General features: G+C 44.1%; 3 non-coding genes across 3 annotated transcripts; 2 read left to right on the top strand and 1 right to left on the bottom strand.

Moving 5' to 3' along the window:
* Positions 1 to 470: 470 nt before the first annotated feature.
* Positions 471 to 541, top strand: TRNAG-GCC (transfer RNA glycine (anticodon GCC)). The gene has a single exon. It is a non-coding gene; the product is annotated as a tRNA-Gly (tRNA).
* A 14007-nt stretch (positions 542 to 14548) lies between these two features.
* On the bottom strand, positions 14549 to 14620 carry TRNAH-GUG (transfer RNA histidin (anticodon GUG)). Its single transcript has one exon. It is a non-coding gene; the product is annotated as a tRNA-His (tRNA).
* Positions 14621 to 15900: 1280 nt separating this feature from the next.
* On the top strand, positions 15901 to 15971 carry TRNAG-GCC (transfer RNA glycine (anticodon GCC)). Its single transcript has one exon. It is a non-coding gene; the product is annotated as a tRNA-Gly (tRNA).
* The last annotated feature ends 3198 nt before the right edge of the window (positions 15972 to 19169 follow it).

The raw sequence follows: 19169 nt of genomic DNA on the forward strand, positions 1-19169 counted from the left end.
CTGGAACGGGCTGGAACCTCAGCCATCCTGGAAGTGGTTTCCCACTTCTCCGTCAGGCAAATGCCGCTTCCTTTTCTTTTCCTTGCCTGTCGTTTCCAGTCTTCATATCCCCCACCAAGGCCCCTGTTCAACATAGCAGGTAAGGCCGCCTGGGCGAGGTACTGGTCATTCTCCCCCGTTGTATCCCCCGACCCAATGTCTCATGCTCTAGGACACTGCCCTTGAGGCGGTAGAGGTGGCATCCCTCGCTGAGTCCGAGGGAAAAACCGACCCTGCAGGGTGAACAGATTAAGAAGAAGAATGAGTGAGAGAGAGAGAGAGAGAGAGAGAGAGAGAGATTTGTCAAGTAAGAGTGCAAGACCAATATTGGTAGTGGAAGAAATTCTCTCGCTGGTGTGGTGACGCAATGGAGCGGATGACCTGCATAGCTTTAAAACGCTAAAACTTCATCTGAAGCATTGTTGTCTGAAGCATCGGTGGTTCAGTGGTAGAATGCTCGCCTGCCACGCGGGCGGCCCGGGTTCGATTCCCGGCCGATGCAGACATTCTTAAGTACTGACATGGCTATTTTTAATATTAATTTTGGTTTCTGTATCTTGCGCTTACCTGGCTACTACATCCTGTTTGTTGAAAACCCCAGTCTGCAGGCTATATTTTATTTTATTAGCACACATACGTTTTCTTTCTTTCTTTCTTTCCTTCTTAATCCGTTTACCCTCCAGGGTTGGGTTTCCCTCGGACTCAGCGAGGGATCCCGCCTCTACCGCCTCAAGAGCAGTATCGTGGAGTGTGAGACTTTGGGTTGGGGGATACAACTGGGGAAGAGGACTAGTACTTCGCCCAGGTGGCCTCACCTGCTATACTCAACGGGGTCTTGTGGGGGGATGGGAAGATTGGAAAGGATAAACAAGGAAGAGGAAAGAAAGCGGCGGTGGCCTTACGTTAAGTAACATACCGGCATATGCCTGGAGGAGAAGTGGGAAACCACGGAAAACCACTTCGAGGATGGCTGAGGAGGGAATCGAACACCCCTCGACTCAGTTGACCTCCCGCAGCTGAGTGGACACCGCACCAGCCCTCGTAACATTTTCCTCAATTTCCGTGGCAGAGCCGGGAATCGAACCCGGGCCTCCGGGGGTGCACATAATACTGTCAACTCTTTTTATTTCAATTGGCTTTACGTCACACAGACACACATAGGTCTTACGGCAACTGAGGGATAGGAGAAGTATAGGGATGGGAAGGAAGTGACCATAGTTAAGGTACATCTCCAGCATTTGCCTGATGTGAAAATGGAAAACCAAGGAAAACCATTTTCAGTGCTGCTGACAGTGGGACAAGTAATGTTCATGAAATTTTTAACAGATATTTATGGTAAGTTTAAGTGTAAACTGTATATTCTGTTCTAATTTTAATTGTTCATAACGGTAATTACACATGTGTATGAGTCTTGATAAACAAATCGTATATCTGAGAGAGTAAATTTTCTTCCTATTGTACCCTACCGGGCTTCGAATGGAAGACCCACGCATAATAATGCCTCAGCATAACCTAGTAAATAACCACGGATGAGACTATAGTGAAGAGCGGCCCGAATTGCCAACACGAGCTTCGAACCACTCCCTTCCTACTTTCTGTGCTAGCCTAGGCAACTTGAGCACTTGGGGGGTGGTTACGTTCGAAAGAAGAAAAATACTTATGATGGAGCCTTATCTGATGTGAAAGTAGGATTTCTGGGCTCAACTGTCTACTGGATACTGCTTAACACAGCTAGAAATGACAAGAATCATGTAACGGTTCAAATCCCGTTACAAAGTGATATCTGTATTTTTATTATTATTATTATTATTATTATTATTATTATTATTATTATTATTATTATTATTATTATTATTTCATATGTGATATCATTATTATTATTATTATTGTATCATTATTATTATTATTATTATTATTATTATTATTATTATTATTATTATTATTATTATTATTTTATCTGTGAGATTACTATTATTGCATTATCATTCTTATTCAATTCAATTCTGCAATGCTTGCCGCTTGCATGATTGTAGTTAACTGTATGCATATATAGGTGTGTGTAGATTAACCCTAAAGACATGTACAGTGAGAATTGTTATATATCAGATGTTGGATGTGACATTGTTACATTGTGCAATACTGCTGGAGTAAATGCAGAGTCATTGCTACGTCATGGCTACGTCATCGTGAGCATTTAGCAATGCGTTCAGTTTCTTTGAGTAACCCAAGCCGCCCCGGGCTGTTTCACCATTGTATGCAACAGTTTGAGGCGGGTGGGAGTAGATCATTCTTTCTTTCTGGAGATTACGTATGTGCGTCAACCAATGCCTATATAAGGTGGGTGTATCTTGTAGCGTCAGTCATTATTCGACTGGAAGGAGAGGCACAGTTGGCCATTAAGTGAACGAAGATGGTGTGGCCTCAGTTAGTCAACGGGAGTCAATAGTTAAACGGAAGGTGAAGAGAGAAGAAGTGGATGGTGAACTGATGGAGTCATAGAGGGACACACGTGCAAAGAAGTTATACAATACAGACTTACAAAGAGGTCATATGATATGGAGAAGAAGCAGTCACACGGATATATCACCAAATTAGGCGTGACACATCTACAGTAAACACCAGATTTAAGCAATACGTCGTAATTTCACTCAAAGTGTTGAAGGTACAGTCAAGTGAAACAGTGAGGGATATATTTTGTATAAATTGTTAAATGTCCGGTCAAGAAGAATTCAAATTCATGCCTAATTTCTTACAGTTGCAATGTCATAATTTCATATTTTCATCTGTTTTAATCGCAGCAGTTCTCACTATTTTATATATTGTTTCCAGAATATATTTTGTTCTATCAAATTAATTTAGCTTTTCATTTCTACAGTAAAATTACTTAACCTCAAATTTAATGGGGAAACCGAACGCCAATCTCCTTTTCCCAGAACTTATATGGTATGTTGTCAAAAATAAGCTTATTACCCCACACCCTGTTAGTAATTAGTTTAAGATAATCACAATGGGGTCACGAAGACTAATTTATTCTGAATTGTGACATAAGAGAAACAACCCTATACTATAAATCCTCTGCCTACGGAGGGGGAAGGAAAAAAATAAGTACTTCAATGTAACTCGCCGGAGGGGCGTTCACTGACCTCACTCAGCATAAACTTCATTTAGCGGAAAAAAGTATAATTGTGATCCGGCGATTAATATCGTCTATCTTTCCCTCGTTAATTTCGTACTTCTGTCGTTAGTTTCATTCTTCTGCCGATCACACCGTGTAATATGAGAAGATGTCCCCTACATAATACGTTATATCTTTAGCACGTAATTAACTTGTCCCTACGCTACATAATTGTCACACAAAAAATATTTACACAACACACAAAGAAACACACGACACTGAGCTCAAATCCCCGGACTCCCTAATATGACACCAAGAGAGACAACGTTGGACATCGGTTCTGTTTGAACTCAAAGAAATACACACTTAGCACTAAACACAATCATATGTACACATCATGTATAAATAGGGCCATTCCTGAAAGAAAAACATGACTATCAATTACTTCTGTCCTGGGGAAAGCTTAAGGCAAGCTCGCACAAGCCGGCCCATTCTGACCTGGGCTCAAAATGGGCGCCTTCCGACTGCGAGATACATATCTGAAAATACCTAGACTATCCGTGGTCTCATACTACAGGATATTGGGCGGATATATAATATATTAACTACCATGTAAATCATCGTGATATTATCACTTACACAAGTGTTCTTGGCCCGAACCATTGAAAAATAAGACGCAGTGCGAGATCCAGCGCCCAGAGCCTTTAACTTCAATAAACATGGTATGTAGCCCTCCTACTAACGGAGAAAAAGAGAAAGGGGAGGTCTCTCCTCTATTGTGTGCAACTGCGTCAGCCCATTCTCTGGCCGCGCGGGGTTCGTGACCCTCCACAATTATAACGGCCAATTCCCCTTTTAAGGATACACATATCTCGCCCACTTCATTTGTTTATTCAATTTATTTCATCTTACCGCAGAATTCCCAAGAAATATTATTCATTCTCTGCTCTCTCATTCTTCACGTTGAGCGCCTAACGTGGGGCAACATATCTCATCGGAGACTATTTTGGGCGTTCGGCCCTCTCATTACTCCTCATATCATGTATCCTAATTCCTTGGGGGCATAAGGCTGTTATTATTCCTCTCTCATCCCATCATATTACTTTTTGCTCATCGCAAAAATATTCAGACCACCCCTTCAAGCCTCTGGCACCTCCGCATCTCACACTGGTTACGGATAAAGAACACTCCAGACAAATAATCAAGGGAAATTTGCATATTGTCCCTAAGATAATTGCCCTAAAGAACGCAGTTCTGTATCTCTCTCAGTCAGGACTTCTTCTTTCTGGATGTTCATGCCTTAATTGTACGTATCAGCTACGAGTGCATTGTCTAACTGACCAGTGTTTCTCATACTGGCTAGGATATTATTCATATTAACAATAACTACTACTCACGAAAAACTAATCAAAAAGAAAGAAATGTGTTGTCCGAGGAGTTAGCTCCCTTGAGAGTGTTATCCTTCGATCCTGGCCTGCAACAGTCCATCATCCTGGTTGGCTCGTTCACTGCTACAATCTTAAAGTAATCCAAAGGGGTGTCAACACCAGAACTCGTCACACGTTCCTCGGCCACAGCGACACACACACAGAATTTACACAAGGTTTTTCCTTATTGCAGGCAGGTCATTCTAACCACAAGCGGCACGCATTCACAGAATGAGTCGGGTGGCTCACAGGATTAGAAGAACCCGCACTCTGAATAGCGGATTGGATATCACCAATTTATTGATACCGCCTGCTCATTTAGGCCGGCATTGTTCATAGCCGACTCTCGCTATCCATTAACAAATTTTTCTAGCAGTCTACTTAATTGACACGCGGCACTGAGACATTTGCCTAGACTCGCTTGGCTATTGTTCGACTTCCTAAATACAATTGACAAGATTTTTAGAATTAACGGCCGCGACGGACACAATAACTTTGTCTTTGTAAGCGGTCAATAAACGGTGGACGGTAGACTGTAAAAACTGTAACACAGTGTGACACACTGCCCTCTCTCAACTGCTCCCTATGATCTGCCCTCAGCGAGGGTCGGACCGGCTTATATTGTCTCCGCGCCGGAAGACTGGGGGAGGAGGCCTTTCACGCTTCATTCAGGAAATCGGTTCCGTTCATCACGGGAATTCCAGACATTTAAAGGGCGTGTACTGTGACTCTCGATTTCCTCTTTCACTTGAGCCAGGTGTGATGGGAATCCGGTCGGCAGTTATTAGGTAATCAGTCTCCCGCCTTTAATTATCTCACTCGCGTCCACTCAGGGGAGGAGCTATCTTTGAGCGCAATTTTTTGGCTTGGGAGACGCTCTACATTAACACATGTTAGCAATACATTAGAGCTGGACATCTGGTGACTTCATTTCGCCCATTGAATAAAGTATTCCATATTTTCTGTTTGGGATACGCAGAAAATTCAGCTCTATTCATTGGTGTGCCTCACATAATTTTCCTATGTCAGGATCAAAACTCGACGTTGGCATCCGTGGAACGTGCTTAAAAACCGGATGTTCCTTCTGTTAGTGTGGAACCTGAGAAACTAGGCCACTCTTCTGGGTGTATTAGACTATCGTTGCGCCGCATCGTATCTCCAACTCTGTCTAGAACTTGAGAGGGCTTTTTCTCTAGGGCTTGGCTTAAGCCCCACCTTTTCTTTGTCTGGCAGGCTGTCTTCGCTGGTCTGGTTCTGGCCACACGCCGCTCGAGTCCCAGGGATGTTTCTTTTACCCATCATGCTACAAATAACGCGACTTTTGAAATGCTTTTGAATAGGGTGGAAAGACACTGATGCCATCAATGAGCTGTATAGGACAGTGTACGGTTTCACTATTGTTTCACGTACACCAAGGGTCACATTCGATTCCCTTAAGCAACAGAACATTATCCAACATCCAAATGTATATATTACGTTTTCAACATCTAGCAATATGGACAAGAATCTCCTTCTTTTCTCCCTGGGCTTTACATAAATTACCTGAGGCTAGCTCTATGCGGATTGAGCTCAGTTTTATGGCTGGGTGCCCTTCCTAACACCAACCATATAAGGAGGGTTGTATGTTGTGTGTACGAGCCGCGTAGTTGTTTCGGGAGATAGTAGTCTGTATCTTAATTACGGCCAGAGCCGCTTCCTTACTTGTCCTAGGCCATTTCATCCGATTACATGACAATGCCCCACACTGACACTTCCACACACTGCCAGAAATACTGCCACTTCCCCACATCCCTAGGACGCAGCTATCTGATTAATGACTCAGAAATAATCTCGACTGACAATTCCACACAAATTCCCCCCCCTGCCAGGCTAAAGCATGACGTCCCCCCAAACTACCTCCTGCCGTCCCAAATAAAATAGATTAATAATAGATTATTACGTCCCTCACAATTATACCTAAATAATACATTTATGTGCCTCTCTCAGTCAGGATCCCTTCTCTCTTGCTGCACATGCAATTATTATATGTATAAGTTACGCATGCATCGTCTGACTGACCCATGAGTTTCCTCACCATATCCGATAGCCATCTTGGACATTAACTTACAGCCTTCGGACATGGTTTTCCCTGCTCATCAAGACTATTGTTTCAACCACCCCTAGGGGAACTCAAATATTCTCCTATCCTTGTTTCCCATACTTGCTAGGATATTCTACATATTACTAAGAATAACCACCTCACGATAAACAAATCATTAAGAAAAAAATGGTCGTCTCGGGGAGTTAGCTCCCTTGAATCTACGTTAACATGATAAAGAGCAATAAAATTTCCATATTAGGACATGCATTATTTTACAGCATTTAGGTATTACAAAGGAAAAGCTCATCCTCCGACCCGGTTGTACTATAACGTGCTAAGAAAAATTATATTTTGACATCAACTCATCTGTTTGGTGGCCGTGGTTTTTCCTTCCACGGGAGACCCTAGGCGGAGCTTACTGCTGCATGGCCTCGGCGCTGGAGTCGAGCGTGCTGTCCTTCGATCCTCGTCCACACAAGTCCGTCATCCTGGTTAGCTCGTCCACTGTTGAAATCTTAGAGTAATCCAAAGGATAACACTCCACAACTCGTCACACGGTCCTCTGTTTACCGCGACACACACACAGAATTTACACCATGAACAAGCAGGTCCTTCTAATCACAGCGGGCGCGTTCACAGCATGAATCGGGTGGCTCACGAGACTTGAGAACCCTGATTCAGAGTAGCGATTTGGATGATACCAATTTATTGATATCACGTACTCATCCAGGCCGGCATTGTGCATAGCCGACTCCCGCTACTCATTTATGAATTATGCTCGCGGCTTAATTAATTGACACGCGGCACAGAGACATTTGCCAAGGCTCGCTTGGTTTCCCATCTACACTTCACGAGGCTTTTGTATTTCACGGCCGCGAAGGACACAGTAACACTGTCTTAGTAGGCGGTCAATAGGTTTCGAACTGTAAAAACTGGAACACAATGTAACACACTGTCCTCTCTCAGCGACCCGCTAGGAACTGTCTTCTGCGAGGGCCCGCCCGGCCTTTATTATCTTTACACCGGAAGACTATGGGCGTAACGTTTCACGGTTCATTAAGGACAACAGCTCCTTTCATCCCAGGAATTCCAGACATTTAAATGGTGCGTATTGTAACCCTCTCTTTCCGCTTCTATTTGAACCAGGTGTGATCTACCGACGATCGGCATTCTTACGTAATTTGGTTCCCGCCTTTTAATTATTCCATTAGCGTCTTCTGGTGGGTGGAGTCATCTTTGAGCGCGATTCTTAGCTTGGGGGACGCTTTACATCCACACGTGTTTGCAATCTGTTACCGCTGGACATCTGGTGACCTTTCGTCCCTTGAATAAAGTATTCCATATTTTCAGTCTGGGATACGCAGAAAATTCGGCTCTATTCATTGGTGTGCCTCCCATAATTTTCCCATGTCTGAATCAAAATATCCTATAATTTTTACGCGCCAAATTTCGACGTTGGCACCAGTGAAACGTGCATAAAAAACGGAAGTTCCTTCTGTTAGTTTGGAACCCTGGGAAACTAGGCCACACCTCGGGGCGTGTTTGACTACCGTATCGTCGCGTCATATCTCCTACTCTGTCTGCGTGTTGAGAGGCTTTTTCAAGGGGGCTTGGCTTCTGCCCAAACTTTGCTTTGTTTTCCAGGCGATTTTTCGCGGGTTCCGTTCTGGCCAGACGCTGCTCGATCCCCATCGCCCATCATCCCACAATGACGCGACTTTTAGAAGTGATTTTAATAGGGTAGAAAGGCACCTATGATTTCAATAAGCTGTACAGGACACTGTACGGTTTCAATAGGGCATATTTTTGTCTCATAGTTGCTACTCTCAAAATCGGCATGAGTGGTATATATTTGACTAAACTGCTTGCTTGTGCTCTTGAAAGTACTATCCATAAAAATTGGCAAAAGCACTTCAAAATATCCTTTCCCTTATTGCCGGAAAAAAAACAATTATTCTGTCTTCATTTCAGTTGTCAGCCAAAAGGAAAGACGAACCTTCAATCATAGTCGACGTATCGTTATCAAAACTATATTTTCTCTCTGTTCCGGCTCTTTTGCGTTTCCCTGGGCGTTGCTTCGGTGTCGATACAGTGACCTCATCATAGACTCTGTCTTAGGCATTTCGGTAACGAAGTCATAATCTAAACACAAGCCATATTTAATAAAATCTCTCGGTAGAACTTTCAAAAAAGTATTTTTATATACTTATTTTTTGCTTAAACGATCTAAAATACTCCCATACGTTAAAAAATGATATTATTATGGTTCAAGAACATAGAAAACATCGGAGACTGTCTGAGAAAAAAGTCAAATTTTTAGAAATTTTAGAAATTTTTAGAAATATCAACATACTATTTAAGAGTCTGCAGAGGCTGCTGGCCATGTTGGATTTACCACCATAAGAACAATGCTAGTCCGCCTCTGTGGTGTAGTGGTTAGTGTAATTAGCTGCCACCCAGGGAGGCACGGGTTCGAATCCAGGCTCTGCCATGAAATTTGAAAAAATGGTACGAGGGCTGGAACGGGGTCCACCCAGCCTCGGGAGATCAACTGAGTAGAGGTGGGTTCGATTCCCACCTCAGCCATCCTGGAAGTGCTTTTCCATGGTTTCATACTTCTCCTCCAGTCAAATGCCGGGATGGTAGCTAACTTAAGGCCACGGCCGCTTCCTTCCCTCTTCCTTGTGTATCCCTTTCAATATTCTCATACCCTCGCAAGGCCCCTGTTCAGCAAAACAGGTGAGGCCACCTGGGCGAGGTACTGGTCATCCTCCCCAGTTGTATCCCCGACACAGAGTCTGAAGCTCCAGGACACTGCCCTTAAGGTGGTAGAGGTGGGATCTTCCTCTGAGTCTGAGAAAATAACCGAACCGGGAGAGTAAACAGATTTAGAAGAAGAGGAAGAAGAAGAACAATGCTATATAGTGATCCAAATGACACCGTTATTCATGGTCCAAAATTTGTGATTGAGGCGAATTAACTCAAAAACCCCTGAACCGATTCAGCTGAAACTTTGTATGAAGTTTGATACTAAATATACCAGATGAGTAATTTCAAATTAACAGTTTTTTAAAATTTACATAATATGTGTTGCTTGAATGAGTGTACTAAATTCACTCAGTGGAACAACTAAAACTAATGCTAAGAACACATAGGCCTACCTGTATCATGAAGGTCACCCATGGCATCGTCGTAAATTTGACTAACGCTGGCATCATCTTCACGCGCTCTCTTCACTGCCTTTTTGGACTCGCTTCGAAACCTGTAAATGGGACACATCAGGAAAACCAGACTGATGCTCACTATTTGGTCCTACCGTTTATCTTTGGACTGAATTGATGAATAACTGTTTTTCGAATACTTGAAAACACACGCCCACGTCACAACGCCGCTTTTCACCATTCTTAACCTTCATGGTAAACGCACACCCTTCCCTTAGATGTCCGACCACATTCTAACTCCATAGTAGTCACGATGCTAACAGGGCAGGAATCAAAACGGCAATGCTGGTAGACTGCCTAGATACTCGTTTCCCAAAGAATTTATACCTGCTACCCCACTGGCTAATCCATAACACGGAATGTGACCGCATAATCCAGGAATCCAACAACAACAGCTTACTGCCCCAACCAGAGCGGCATACATTGGTGGCGTGCAGAATGCGCTGAACTTATACACTTCAAACGCTAGTATTGGAGGGAGATCTTGTAAATTTCTCATTTTTAATATAATACTACACATAATAATATATACCTGAAGAATATTAAATAGACGCAGAGATGTGTGTGGAATTGTCAGTCGAGGTTATTTCTGAGTCATTAATCAGGTAGCCGCACCCAAGGGCTGTGGAGAAGTGTTAGTATTTTTTGCAGTGGTGTGGGGAACTGTCCAGACACCTTCCAACCTATCATCACTGAAAATCTGTCTGAATTAATGCAACGTTAAGTACTAGAAAATGAGTCTTCATATGGTTTTGAAAGTATTTAGTGGTTGTAGTAAGGATGTAGTCGGCCTCTGTAATTAGCTGCCACCCCGGAGGCCCGAGTTCGATTCACGGCTCTGCCACGAAATTTGCAAATTGGTAAACGGCTGGAACGGGGTACACTCAGTCTCGGGAGGTCAATTGAATAGACGGGTTCGATTCACACCTCAGCCATCCTCGAAGTGGTTTTTTGTGATTTCACACTTCTGTATCGTTCACTTAAGACCACGACTGCTTCCTTCCCTCTTCCTTGTCTACGAGTCCCCTTTACAGCATAGCAGATGAGGCCGCCTGGGCGAAGTACTGGTCCTCCTCACCAGTTGTATTCCCCAACCAAAAGTCTCACGCTCCAGGGCACTGCCCTTGAAGCGGTAGAGTTGGGATCCCTCGCTGAGTCTGAGGAAAAGGCCAACGCTGGAGGGTAAACAAATTAAGTAAGAAGAAAGAAGTAAGGATGTAAAAGAGAGGGCATACACTGTCTCTGGTAAGACCCCAATTAGAGTAAGATTCCAGTGTATGCGAATCACGAAAACTGGAAAAGATCCATAGGAAAACGGCGCGATATGTCCTGGGTGATTTCCAACAAAAGTGTAGAGTTACGAAAACTTTCTTACCACGAAAAAAAATGTTTTAATCTGCGAAGATGAATGCTATATAATTTGTGTGAATGCTTTGTTGTATTTTCTGTAATATTACTATCATTTGGTTACACGTTTCAAATAGGCTATGCACTAAAATCTACATATAAAAATTATATTTTCACTAATTGAAAATTATATATTCCGCCTCTAGTGGTGTAGTGGTTAGAATAAATAAATTAGTAAAAATTTAATCTGGCGGGATCTCTCACTGAGTCCAAGGGGAAAATAACCTTGGACAGTAAACAGATTAAGAAAGAAAGAAAAAGGATTCCTCATCAGCCTATTTCAATTGTTCTAGATCCTAAGAAACGTCGGAATGTCCCGGAGGAATGTCGCGGTGGATCGATGGCCGAATCATCATCATCAGAGCTGATGAAAATAAACCGAGCTTGTTGCTTTAGGAGGATGTTTATGACGTGACCATAGTCACGGGGTTCTTCAGTTTTGTGTGGAATCCAAACAACCGGGATATGACATTTAATTTCGAAGATCACGAATTGAATTGAATTGAATTGAATTGAATTGAATTTATTGCTTGCTACAGGATTTTCATCTCAATTACAGCAGCATTATTTGCGACACACAGAGAACTTACAATTAATTATTACTTAATATTAACTAGCCTAACGTAGATCTGTTCTAAACTAATCTTAATCTAATCCTTTTTATTGAAAAATTGAACTACTTTCTAGACATTCTACGTTGCCATATGAACAAAGTTGAACTACATAAATTAAAGCATCACAATGAATAACAATAACACAGTATACAGTCTACAGCATTAATATTTGGAAACACGCACACAAAATATTAATCAAAGAACAATACATTGCTTACTAGGACATAAACGGAAATATAAAAGCTGGCCGGTGTGATGCTGCATTCAGACTGTGGGATCAATTAGCTACATGGCCTTTCTTGCTGTCATGAATTCTTTCAAAACTATTGTTATGTTTGTACTGAAATCAAGTATTCTTTTTCCGCGATGGACTGTTATGGATAAGTTACTAGATAGTCTGTAAAGTGGTGAATTTTGATGGGCAGTTGTTCTAGCTTTTTTATTTGAAAATGTAAATGTAATCTTGAATTTGGGCGTGGCACATGGGAATTCAGGAGGGAAAGAACTCAGGATTATCAATTTGCATTGGTGAGAAGAAAGTGGCAATTATTATTATCATCATCATCATCTGTTTACCCTCCAGGTTCGGTTTTTCCCTCGGACTTAGCGAGGGATCCCACCTCTACCGCCTCAAGGGCAGTGTCCTGGAGCTTCAGACTCTTGGTCGGGGGATACAACTGGGGAGTATGACCAGTACCTCGCCCAGGCGGCCTCACCTGCTATGCTGAACAGGGGCCTTGTGGAGGGATGGGAAGATTGGAAGGGATAGGCAAGGAAGAGGGAAGGAAACGGCCGTGGCCTTAAGTTAGGTACCATCCCGGCATTCGCCTGGAGGAGAAGTGGGAAACCACGGAAAACCACTTCGAGGATGGCTGAGGTGGGAATCGAACCCACCTCTACTCAGTTGACCTCCCGAGGCTGAGTGAACCCCGTTCCAGCCCTCGTACCACTTTTCAAATTTCGTGGCAGAGCCGGGAATCGAACCCGGGCCTCCGGGGGTGGCAGCTAATCACGCTAACCACTACACCACAGAGGCGGTAATTATTATTATTATTATTATTATTATTATTATTATTATTATTATTATTATTATCATCCCTCCAGGGTCGGCTTTTCCCTCGGACTCAGCGAGGGATCCCACCTCTACCGCCTCATGGGCAGTGTCCTGGAGCTTCAGACTCTTGGTTGGGGGATACAACTAGGGAAAATGACCAGTACCTCGCCCAGGCGGCCTCACCTGCTATGCTGAACAGGGGCCTTGTGGAGGGATGAGAAGATTGGAAGGGATAGGCAAGGAAGAGGGAAGGAAGCGGCCGTGGCCTTAAGTGAGGTACCATCCCGGCATTCGCCTGGAGGGGAAGTGGGAAACCACGGAACACGGGAATCGAACCCACCTCTACTCAGTTGACCTCCCGAGACTGAGTGGACCCCGTTCCAGCCCTCGTACCACTTTTCAAATTTCGTGGCAGAGCCGGGAATCGAACCCGGGACTCCGCGGGTGGCAGCTAATCACACTAACCACTACACCACAGAGGCGGACCTACACATTACAATAAACAACCAATATTCACTCTCATTTATCCCATTCACACTCAAGAATGTCTGGAAGGGCTTATAGGATGACGCTGGCAAAGGATTTTAAACTTTGTCTTAGATTTAGTTTCCCTGATGTCATTGGGGTAAGCCGGCCCCGTGGAGTAGGGGTAGCGTTCCTGCCTTTTACCCGGAGGCCCCGAGTTCGATTCCCGGCCAGGGCACGGATTTTTACCTGGACCTGAGGGCTGGTGGTTAGAATTGAGGAGCTATCTGACGGTGAGGTAGCGGCCCCGGTCTAGAAAGCCAAGTATAACGGCCGAGAGGATTCGTCGTGCTGACCACACGACACCTCGTAATCTGCAGGCCTCCGGTCTGAGCAGCGGTCGCTTGGTAGGCCAAGGCCCTTCAAGGGCTATAGAGCCATGGGGTTTGGTTTTTGATGTCATTGGGGAGTTCATTCTACCAGCTCGTGGCAGTGATTGTGAACGATCTGTTGTAGGTTGCGGTTCGATACTCTGGAATTTCTAGTGTACAACCTGACCGGGTATTGAACAGATGTAGTGAACTAAGGTAGCGAAATTTGGTCGATAGGTACGGCTGCAATGTCGACAGGCTACAATTTTCTTAATTAAAGTAACGGCATTTCTGAACAATAATGCGTTACACACTGTTTTATGTTCATATTTTCATGAAAAATTTTCATAGTCTAAACGTTTACCTATTGTTAGGGTTAGTAAAAAGCTTTCATACTGTAAAAATCTACCCCGATTTTGATGTAATACCGTGTAAGAAATTTATGAATATCTAAAGTTTCCAGTTCTGTTCTCCTTTATCTGTACGTAGACGTGTTCAACCTGGGCGAGATACTGGTCCTCCTCCACAGTTGTGTTCCCAGGCCCAACGTCTCACGCTCCAGGACTCTTCCCGTGAGGCGGTAGGGGTGGAATGCCTCGTAGAGTCTGAGGGTAAAACCAACTCTGGAGAGTAAACAGATTAAGAAGAAAGAAAGAAAGAAAGAAAGAAAGAAAGACGATATCTGGTAATGCCACTTGCTGCAAATTTAGTCTGACATAAAATCGTTAAATAACAGAGTTTAAAAAATACTGATCTGCCGTGACCAGGATTCGAACCTGGGTTATTGCGGCCACAACGCAATGTCCTAACCACTAGACGATCACGGCTACGAACAATACACTGCATTGAGCTCCTAGTACAGGTATCTCCCTGGACCACTTTCGAATGCTCAATGGCAGACTTCTCGGATGATTGCAGCCAAGCTATGGAACACCAATGCAGCGATTGGGAAAATTGACTGTTGAAGTACGGTAAATCACTTTCATTCGTGGATTCAAACTATAGGTGAGCTCGAAATGTTCTACTTGTCTCCCTTGCAACGTTTCTGTTGTTTCTAGAAGGACCTACTTCCAGCCAAGAATTTAAGGGACTTTTGGCCCCGATAAAATGTATGAACAGTTGACCTCCCGAGACTGAGCGGACCCCGTTCCAGCCTTCGCACAACTTTTCAAATTTCGTGGCAGAGCCGGGAACTGAACCCGGGCCTCCGGGGACGGCAACTAATCACACCGCAGAGGCGGACATACATGAAAATGAAAATCCACAGCCTGTTTCCAGTCATTCGACCGGGTCAGGAATGAAATGAATGAAGCCCCCATCTAGCGGCGAGGATAGGAATTGTGCCGGCTGCCGAAGCCTGTAGGCGGACTTACATACATAATTATCAATATCATTTAATCCGTTTACCATCCAGGGTTGCTTTTTTCCTCTGACTTAAGGAGGGATCCCACCTCTACCGCCTCAAGGGCGTGTTCTAGTGCGTGAGCCATTTAGTCTGAGGTACAACTGGAGAGAAGGACCAGTACCTCTCCCAGGCTGCCTCACTTCCCATGCTGAACAGGGGCCTTGTGGTGTATGGGAAGACTGAAGGGGATGGACAAGGAAGAGGGAAGGAAACGGCCGTGGCGTTAAGTTAGCTATTATCCCGGCATTTGCCGTCGGAAATAATTGAGAAATCGTGGGAACCACTTCGAAGATGGCTGGGGAGGGAATCGAACCCCACTCTACTCAATTGACCTCCCGAGGCTGAGTACATCCCGTTCCAGTCCTCGTACCACTTTTCAAATTTCGTGGGTGGCAGCTAATCTCACTGACAACTACACCACAGAGGCGGACGCTAAACATTTCCCAAATTCGGAGTCGGTATTTGAATTCCAGGTCTGCTAATTGTGCAGCTTCTCATTTTGATCATGAGGTATGACAACAAGACCAATATTTCATGAAAATGCTGATATGCTGATAAACACTTCTAACGACTCTCACGTCTACCACAACACATCAAGAATGCTGAGTAGCCACATTCCCAGCACGAACACGACTACGCTGAAACATGCTACTGTACATGCTTTTAGTCATTAGATTTGTATTTCAAAGAGAGTTATGGGAAGCATCGGTGGTTCAGTGGTAGAATGCTCGCCTGCCACGCGGGCGGCCCGGGTTCGATTCCCGGCCGATGCATTTCATTTTCGACAATTTGTTTGGAATTATGAAAAACAGTCATTTCTTCATAGAGAGTATGTATGTAGTGGTTAGTGTGATTAGTTGCCACCGTCAGAGGCCCGGGTTCGATTCCCGGCTGTGCCACGAAATTTGAAAAGTGGTACGAGGGCTGGAACGAGGCCCACTCAGCCTCTGGAGGTCAACTGAGTAGAGGTGGGTTCGATTCCCACCTCACCGGGCGAGTTGGCCGTGCGCGTAGAGGCGCGTGGCTGTGAGCTTGCATCCGGGAGATCGTGGATACGAGCCCCACTGTCGGCAGCCCTGAAGATGGTTTTCCGTGGTTTACCATTTTCACACCAGGCAAATGCTGGGGCTGTACCTTAATTAAGGCCACGGCCGCTTCCTTCCAACTCCTAGACCTTTCCTATCCCATCGTCGCCATAAGACCTATCTATGTCGGAGCGACGTAAAGTAACTAGCAAAAAAAAAAAAAAAAAAATTCCCACCTCAGCCATCCTGGAAGTGGTTTTCCGTGGTTTCCCACTTCTCCTCCAGGCAAACGCCTGGATGGTACCTAACTTAAGGCCACGGCCGCTTCCTTCCCTCTTCCTTGTCTATCCCTTGCAATCTTTCCATTCCCACGAAGGCCCCTATTCTTCATAGCAGGTGAGGCCGCCTGGGCGTTGTACTGGTCATCCTCCGCTGTTGTAGCCACGGCCCAATGTCTCACGACACTGCCCTTGCGGCGGTAGAGGTGGGATCCCTCCCTGAGTCCGAGGCTAAACCAACCCTGGAGGGTAAGCAGATTAAGAAATAAATAAATAAAAGATTAAACATAGAAATTAAAATGCAGGTACCAAATCCAGTAAAATTAAAACATACATTTTATAATAAGCAAGAAAGTAAAACGTTAAAGCCTATTTAGTACTTTAGACTACAAGAATCTACAGAATCTAAAGCTGAAAAAGAGAGTAAAACAATTTTCTAAGAAATATACATATTTCGCCGCCTCTGTAGTGTATTGGTTAGCGCGATTAGCTGCCACCCCCGGAGGCCCGGGTTCGATTCTCGGCTCTGCCACGAAATTTGAAAAGTGGTACGAGGGCTGGAACAGGGTCCACTCAGCCTCGGGAGGTCAACTGAGTAGAGGTGGGTTCGATTCCCACCTCAGCCATCCTGGAAGTGGTTTTCCGTGGTTTCCCACTTCTAATCCAGGCGAATGCCGGGATGGTACCTAACTTAAGGCCACGGCCGTTTCCTTCCCTCTTCCTTGCCTATCCCTTCCAATCTTCCCATCCCTCCACTAGGCCCCGGTTCAGCATAGCAGGTGAGGCCGCCTGGGCGAGGTAGTGGTCATACTCCCCAGTTGTATCCCCCGACCAAGAGACTGAAGCTCCAGGACACTGCCCTTGAGGCGGTAGAGGTGGGATCCCTCGCTAAGTCCGAGGGAAAAACCGAACCTGGAGGGTAAACAGATGATGATGATGATGATGATATACATATTTCGGGTTGTTAGTCACAAGAATGCCTGATCTCAGTCCCTTGCCTACTCCTCCAGGGAGATAGATGTTAAAGACTGCTTAAATTAAGTACATTTACTGTTATTTGCGAAACGGTGAAGATGAAGACGTTAAAGGTACGTGATCCAGTGCAAACAAAGTATGTATTAAATTTAGTAGTACGATGGAGGGGAATTTGAATTGTAGTTTTTGTACGCCTATTATCTTTGTTATGTATCGAATTCATAGTTTTAAATCTATACATATAAAATAAGGGTTTTGTCTATACATTGCTCAAAATTTGAAAAGATTGGTATATCTGTATCGGCCATGTCCACAGTAACAAGGAAATTCACTTTTTACTTTTCCGTAATTTCTTTCTGTCTGTCTGTCTGTCTGTCTGTCTGTCTGTCTATACGTATGTACACACATCACTAGAAAACGGCTAAAGAGAATGTAATGAAATCGGTATGCAAATTCGCGAATAAGTCGCTGCAATTTAAGCCATGACTAATTTTATTCACGCTGATAGAAATGGTAGTTTAGGGCAAGGCCTAAAATTTAATTCTTAAATATTTACGTTATTAGTAGTACTATGCCATTGAAAACTGGTATACAAAGTCGGAGAATGTACAACTACAATCTAGGCTATAAATCATTTTATTCACGCTGAATGAAATGGCAGTTTAGGGGAAGGACTAAAATTTAATTCTTAAATATTTATATTATTGGTGGTCGTATCGATAAATACTACATAACCAAAGTTATATAGAAATAAGTTTCCGACCATTTATGTCTTATACATTTTTACCGTACCGGCTATGATAACACATATATTCACGAATTTGTATTTTTGTTGCTAAGTCCATATCGACGCCGAGCCACGAGAGAATGGGTTAGCAGAATTTAGTGAAAATCGATATATTAAGTCGGGGAATAAGATACTCCGCCTCTGTGGTGTAGTGGTTAGCGTGATTAGCTGCCACCCCCGGAGGCCCGGGTTCGATTCCCGGCTCTGCAACGAAATTTGAAAAGTGGTACGAGGGCTGGAACGCGGTCCACTCAGCCTCGGGAGGTCAACTGAGTAGAGGTGGGTTCGATTCCCACCTCAGCCATCCTGGAAGTGGTTTTCCGTGGTTTCCCACTTCTCCTCCAGGCGAATGCCGGGATGGTACCTAACTTAAGGCCACGGCCGCTTCCTTCCCTCTTCCTTGCCTGTCCCATCCACTCTTTCCATCCCTCCACAAGGCCCCTGTTCAGCATAGCAGGTGAGGCCGCCTGGGCGAGGTACTGGTCATACTCCCCGGTTGTATCCCCCGACCAAGGGTCTGAAGCTCCAGGACACTGCCCTTGAGGCGGTAGAGGTGGGATCCCTCGCTAAGTCCGAGGGAAAAACCGAACCTGGAGGGTAAACAGATGATGATGATGATGAATAAGATACTACAGTCTAAGATATAAACAAATTTATTCACCCTGAATAAAATTGTAGTTTAGGGGAAGGCGCCTAAAATTAAATTTATAAATATCTATGTTTTTGGTCGTATCGAAAAGTACTACGTAACAAAAGTTACAGGGAATATAATTAATAATAATATTTTTATTTGTTTTACGTCCCACTAACAACTTTTTTATCTTCAGAGACACCGAGTTGCCGGAATTTAGTCCCGCGGGAGTTCTTTTACGTGCCAGTAAATCTACCGACACGAGGCTTACGTAT

Source organism: Anabrus simplex, chromosome 1 (assembly GCF_040414725.1).
Source record: "Anabrus simplex isolate iqAnaSimp1 chromosome 1, ASM4041472v1, whole genome shotgun sequence".
In the NCBI taxonomy this organism is placed as follows: domain Eukaryota; kingdom Metazoa; phylum Arthropoda; class Insecta; order Orthoptera; family Tettigoniidae; genus Anabrus; species Anabrus simplex.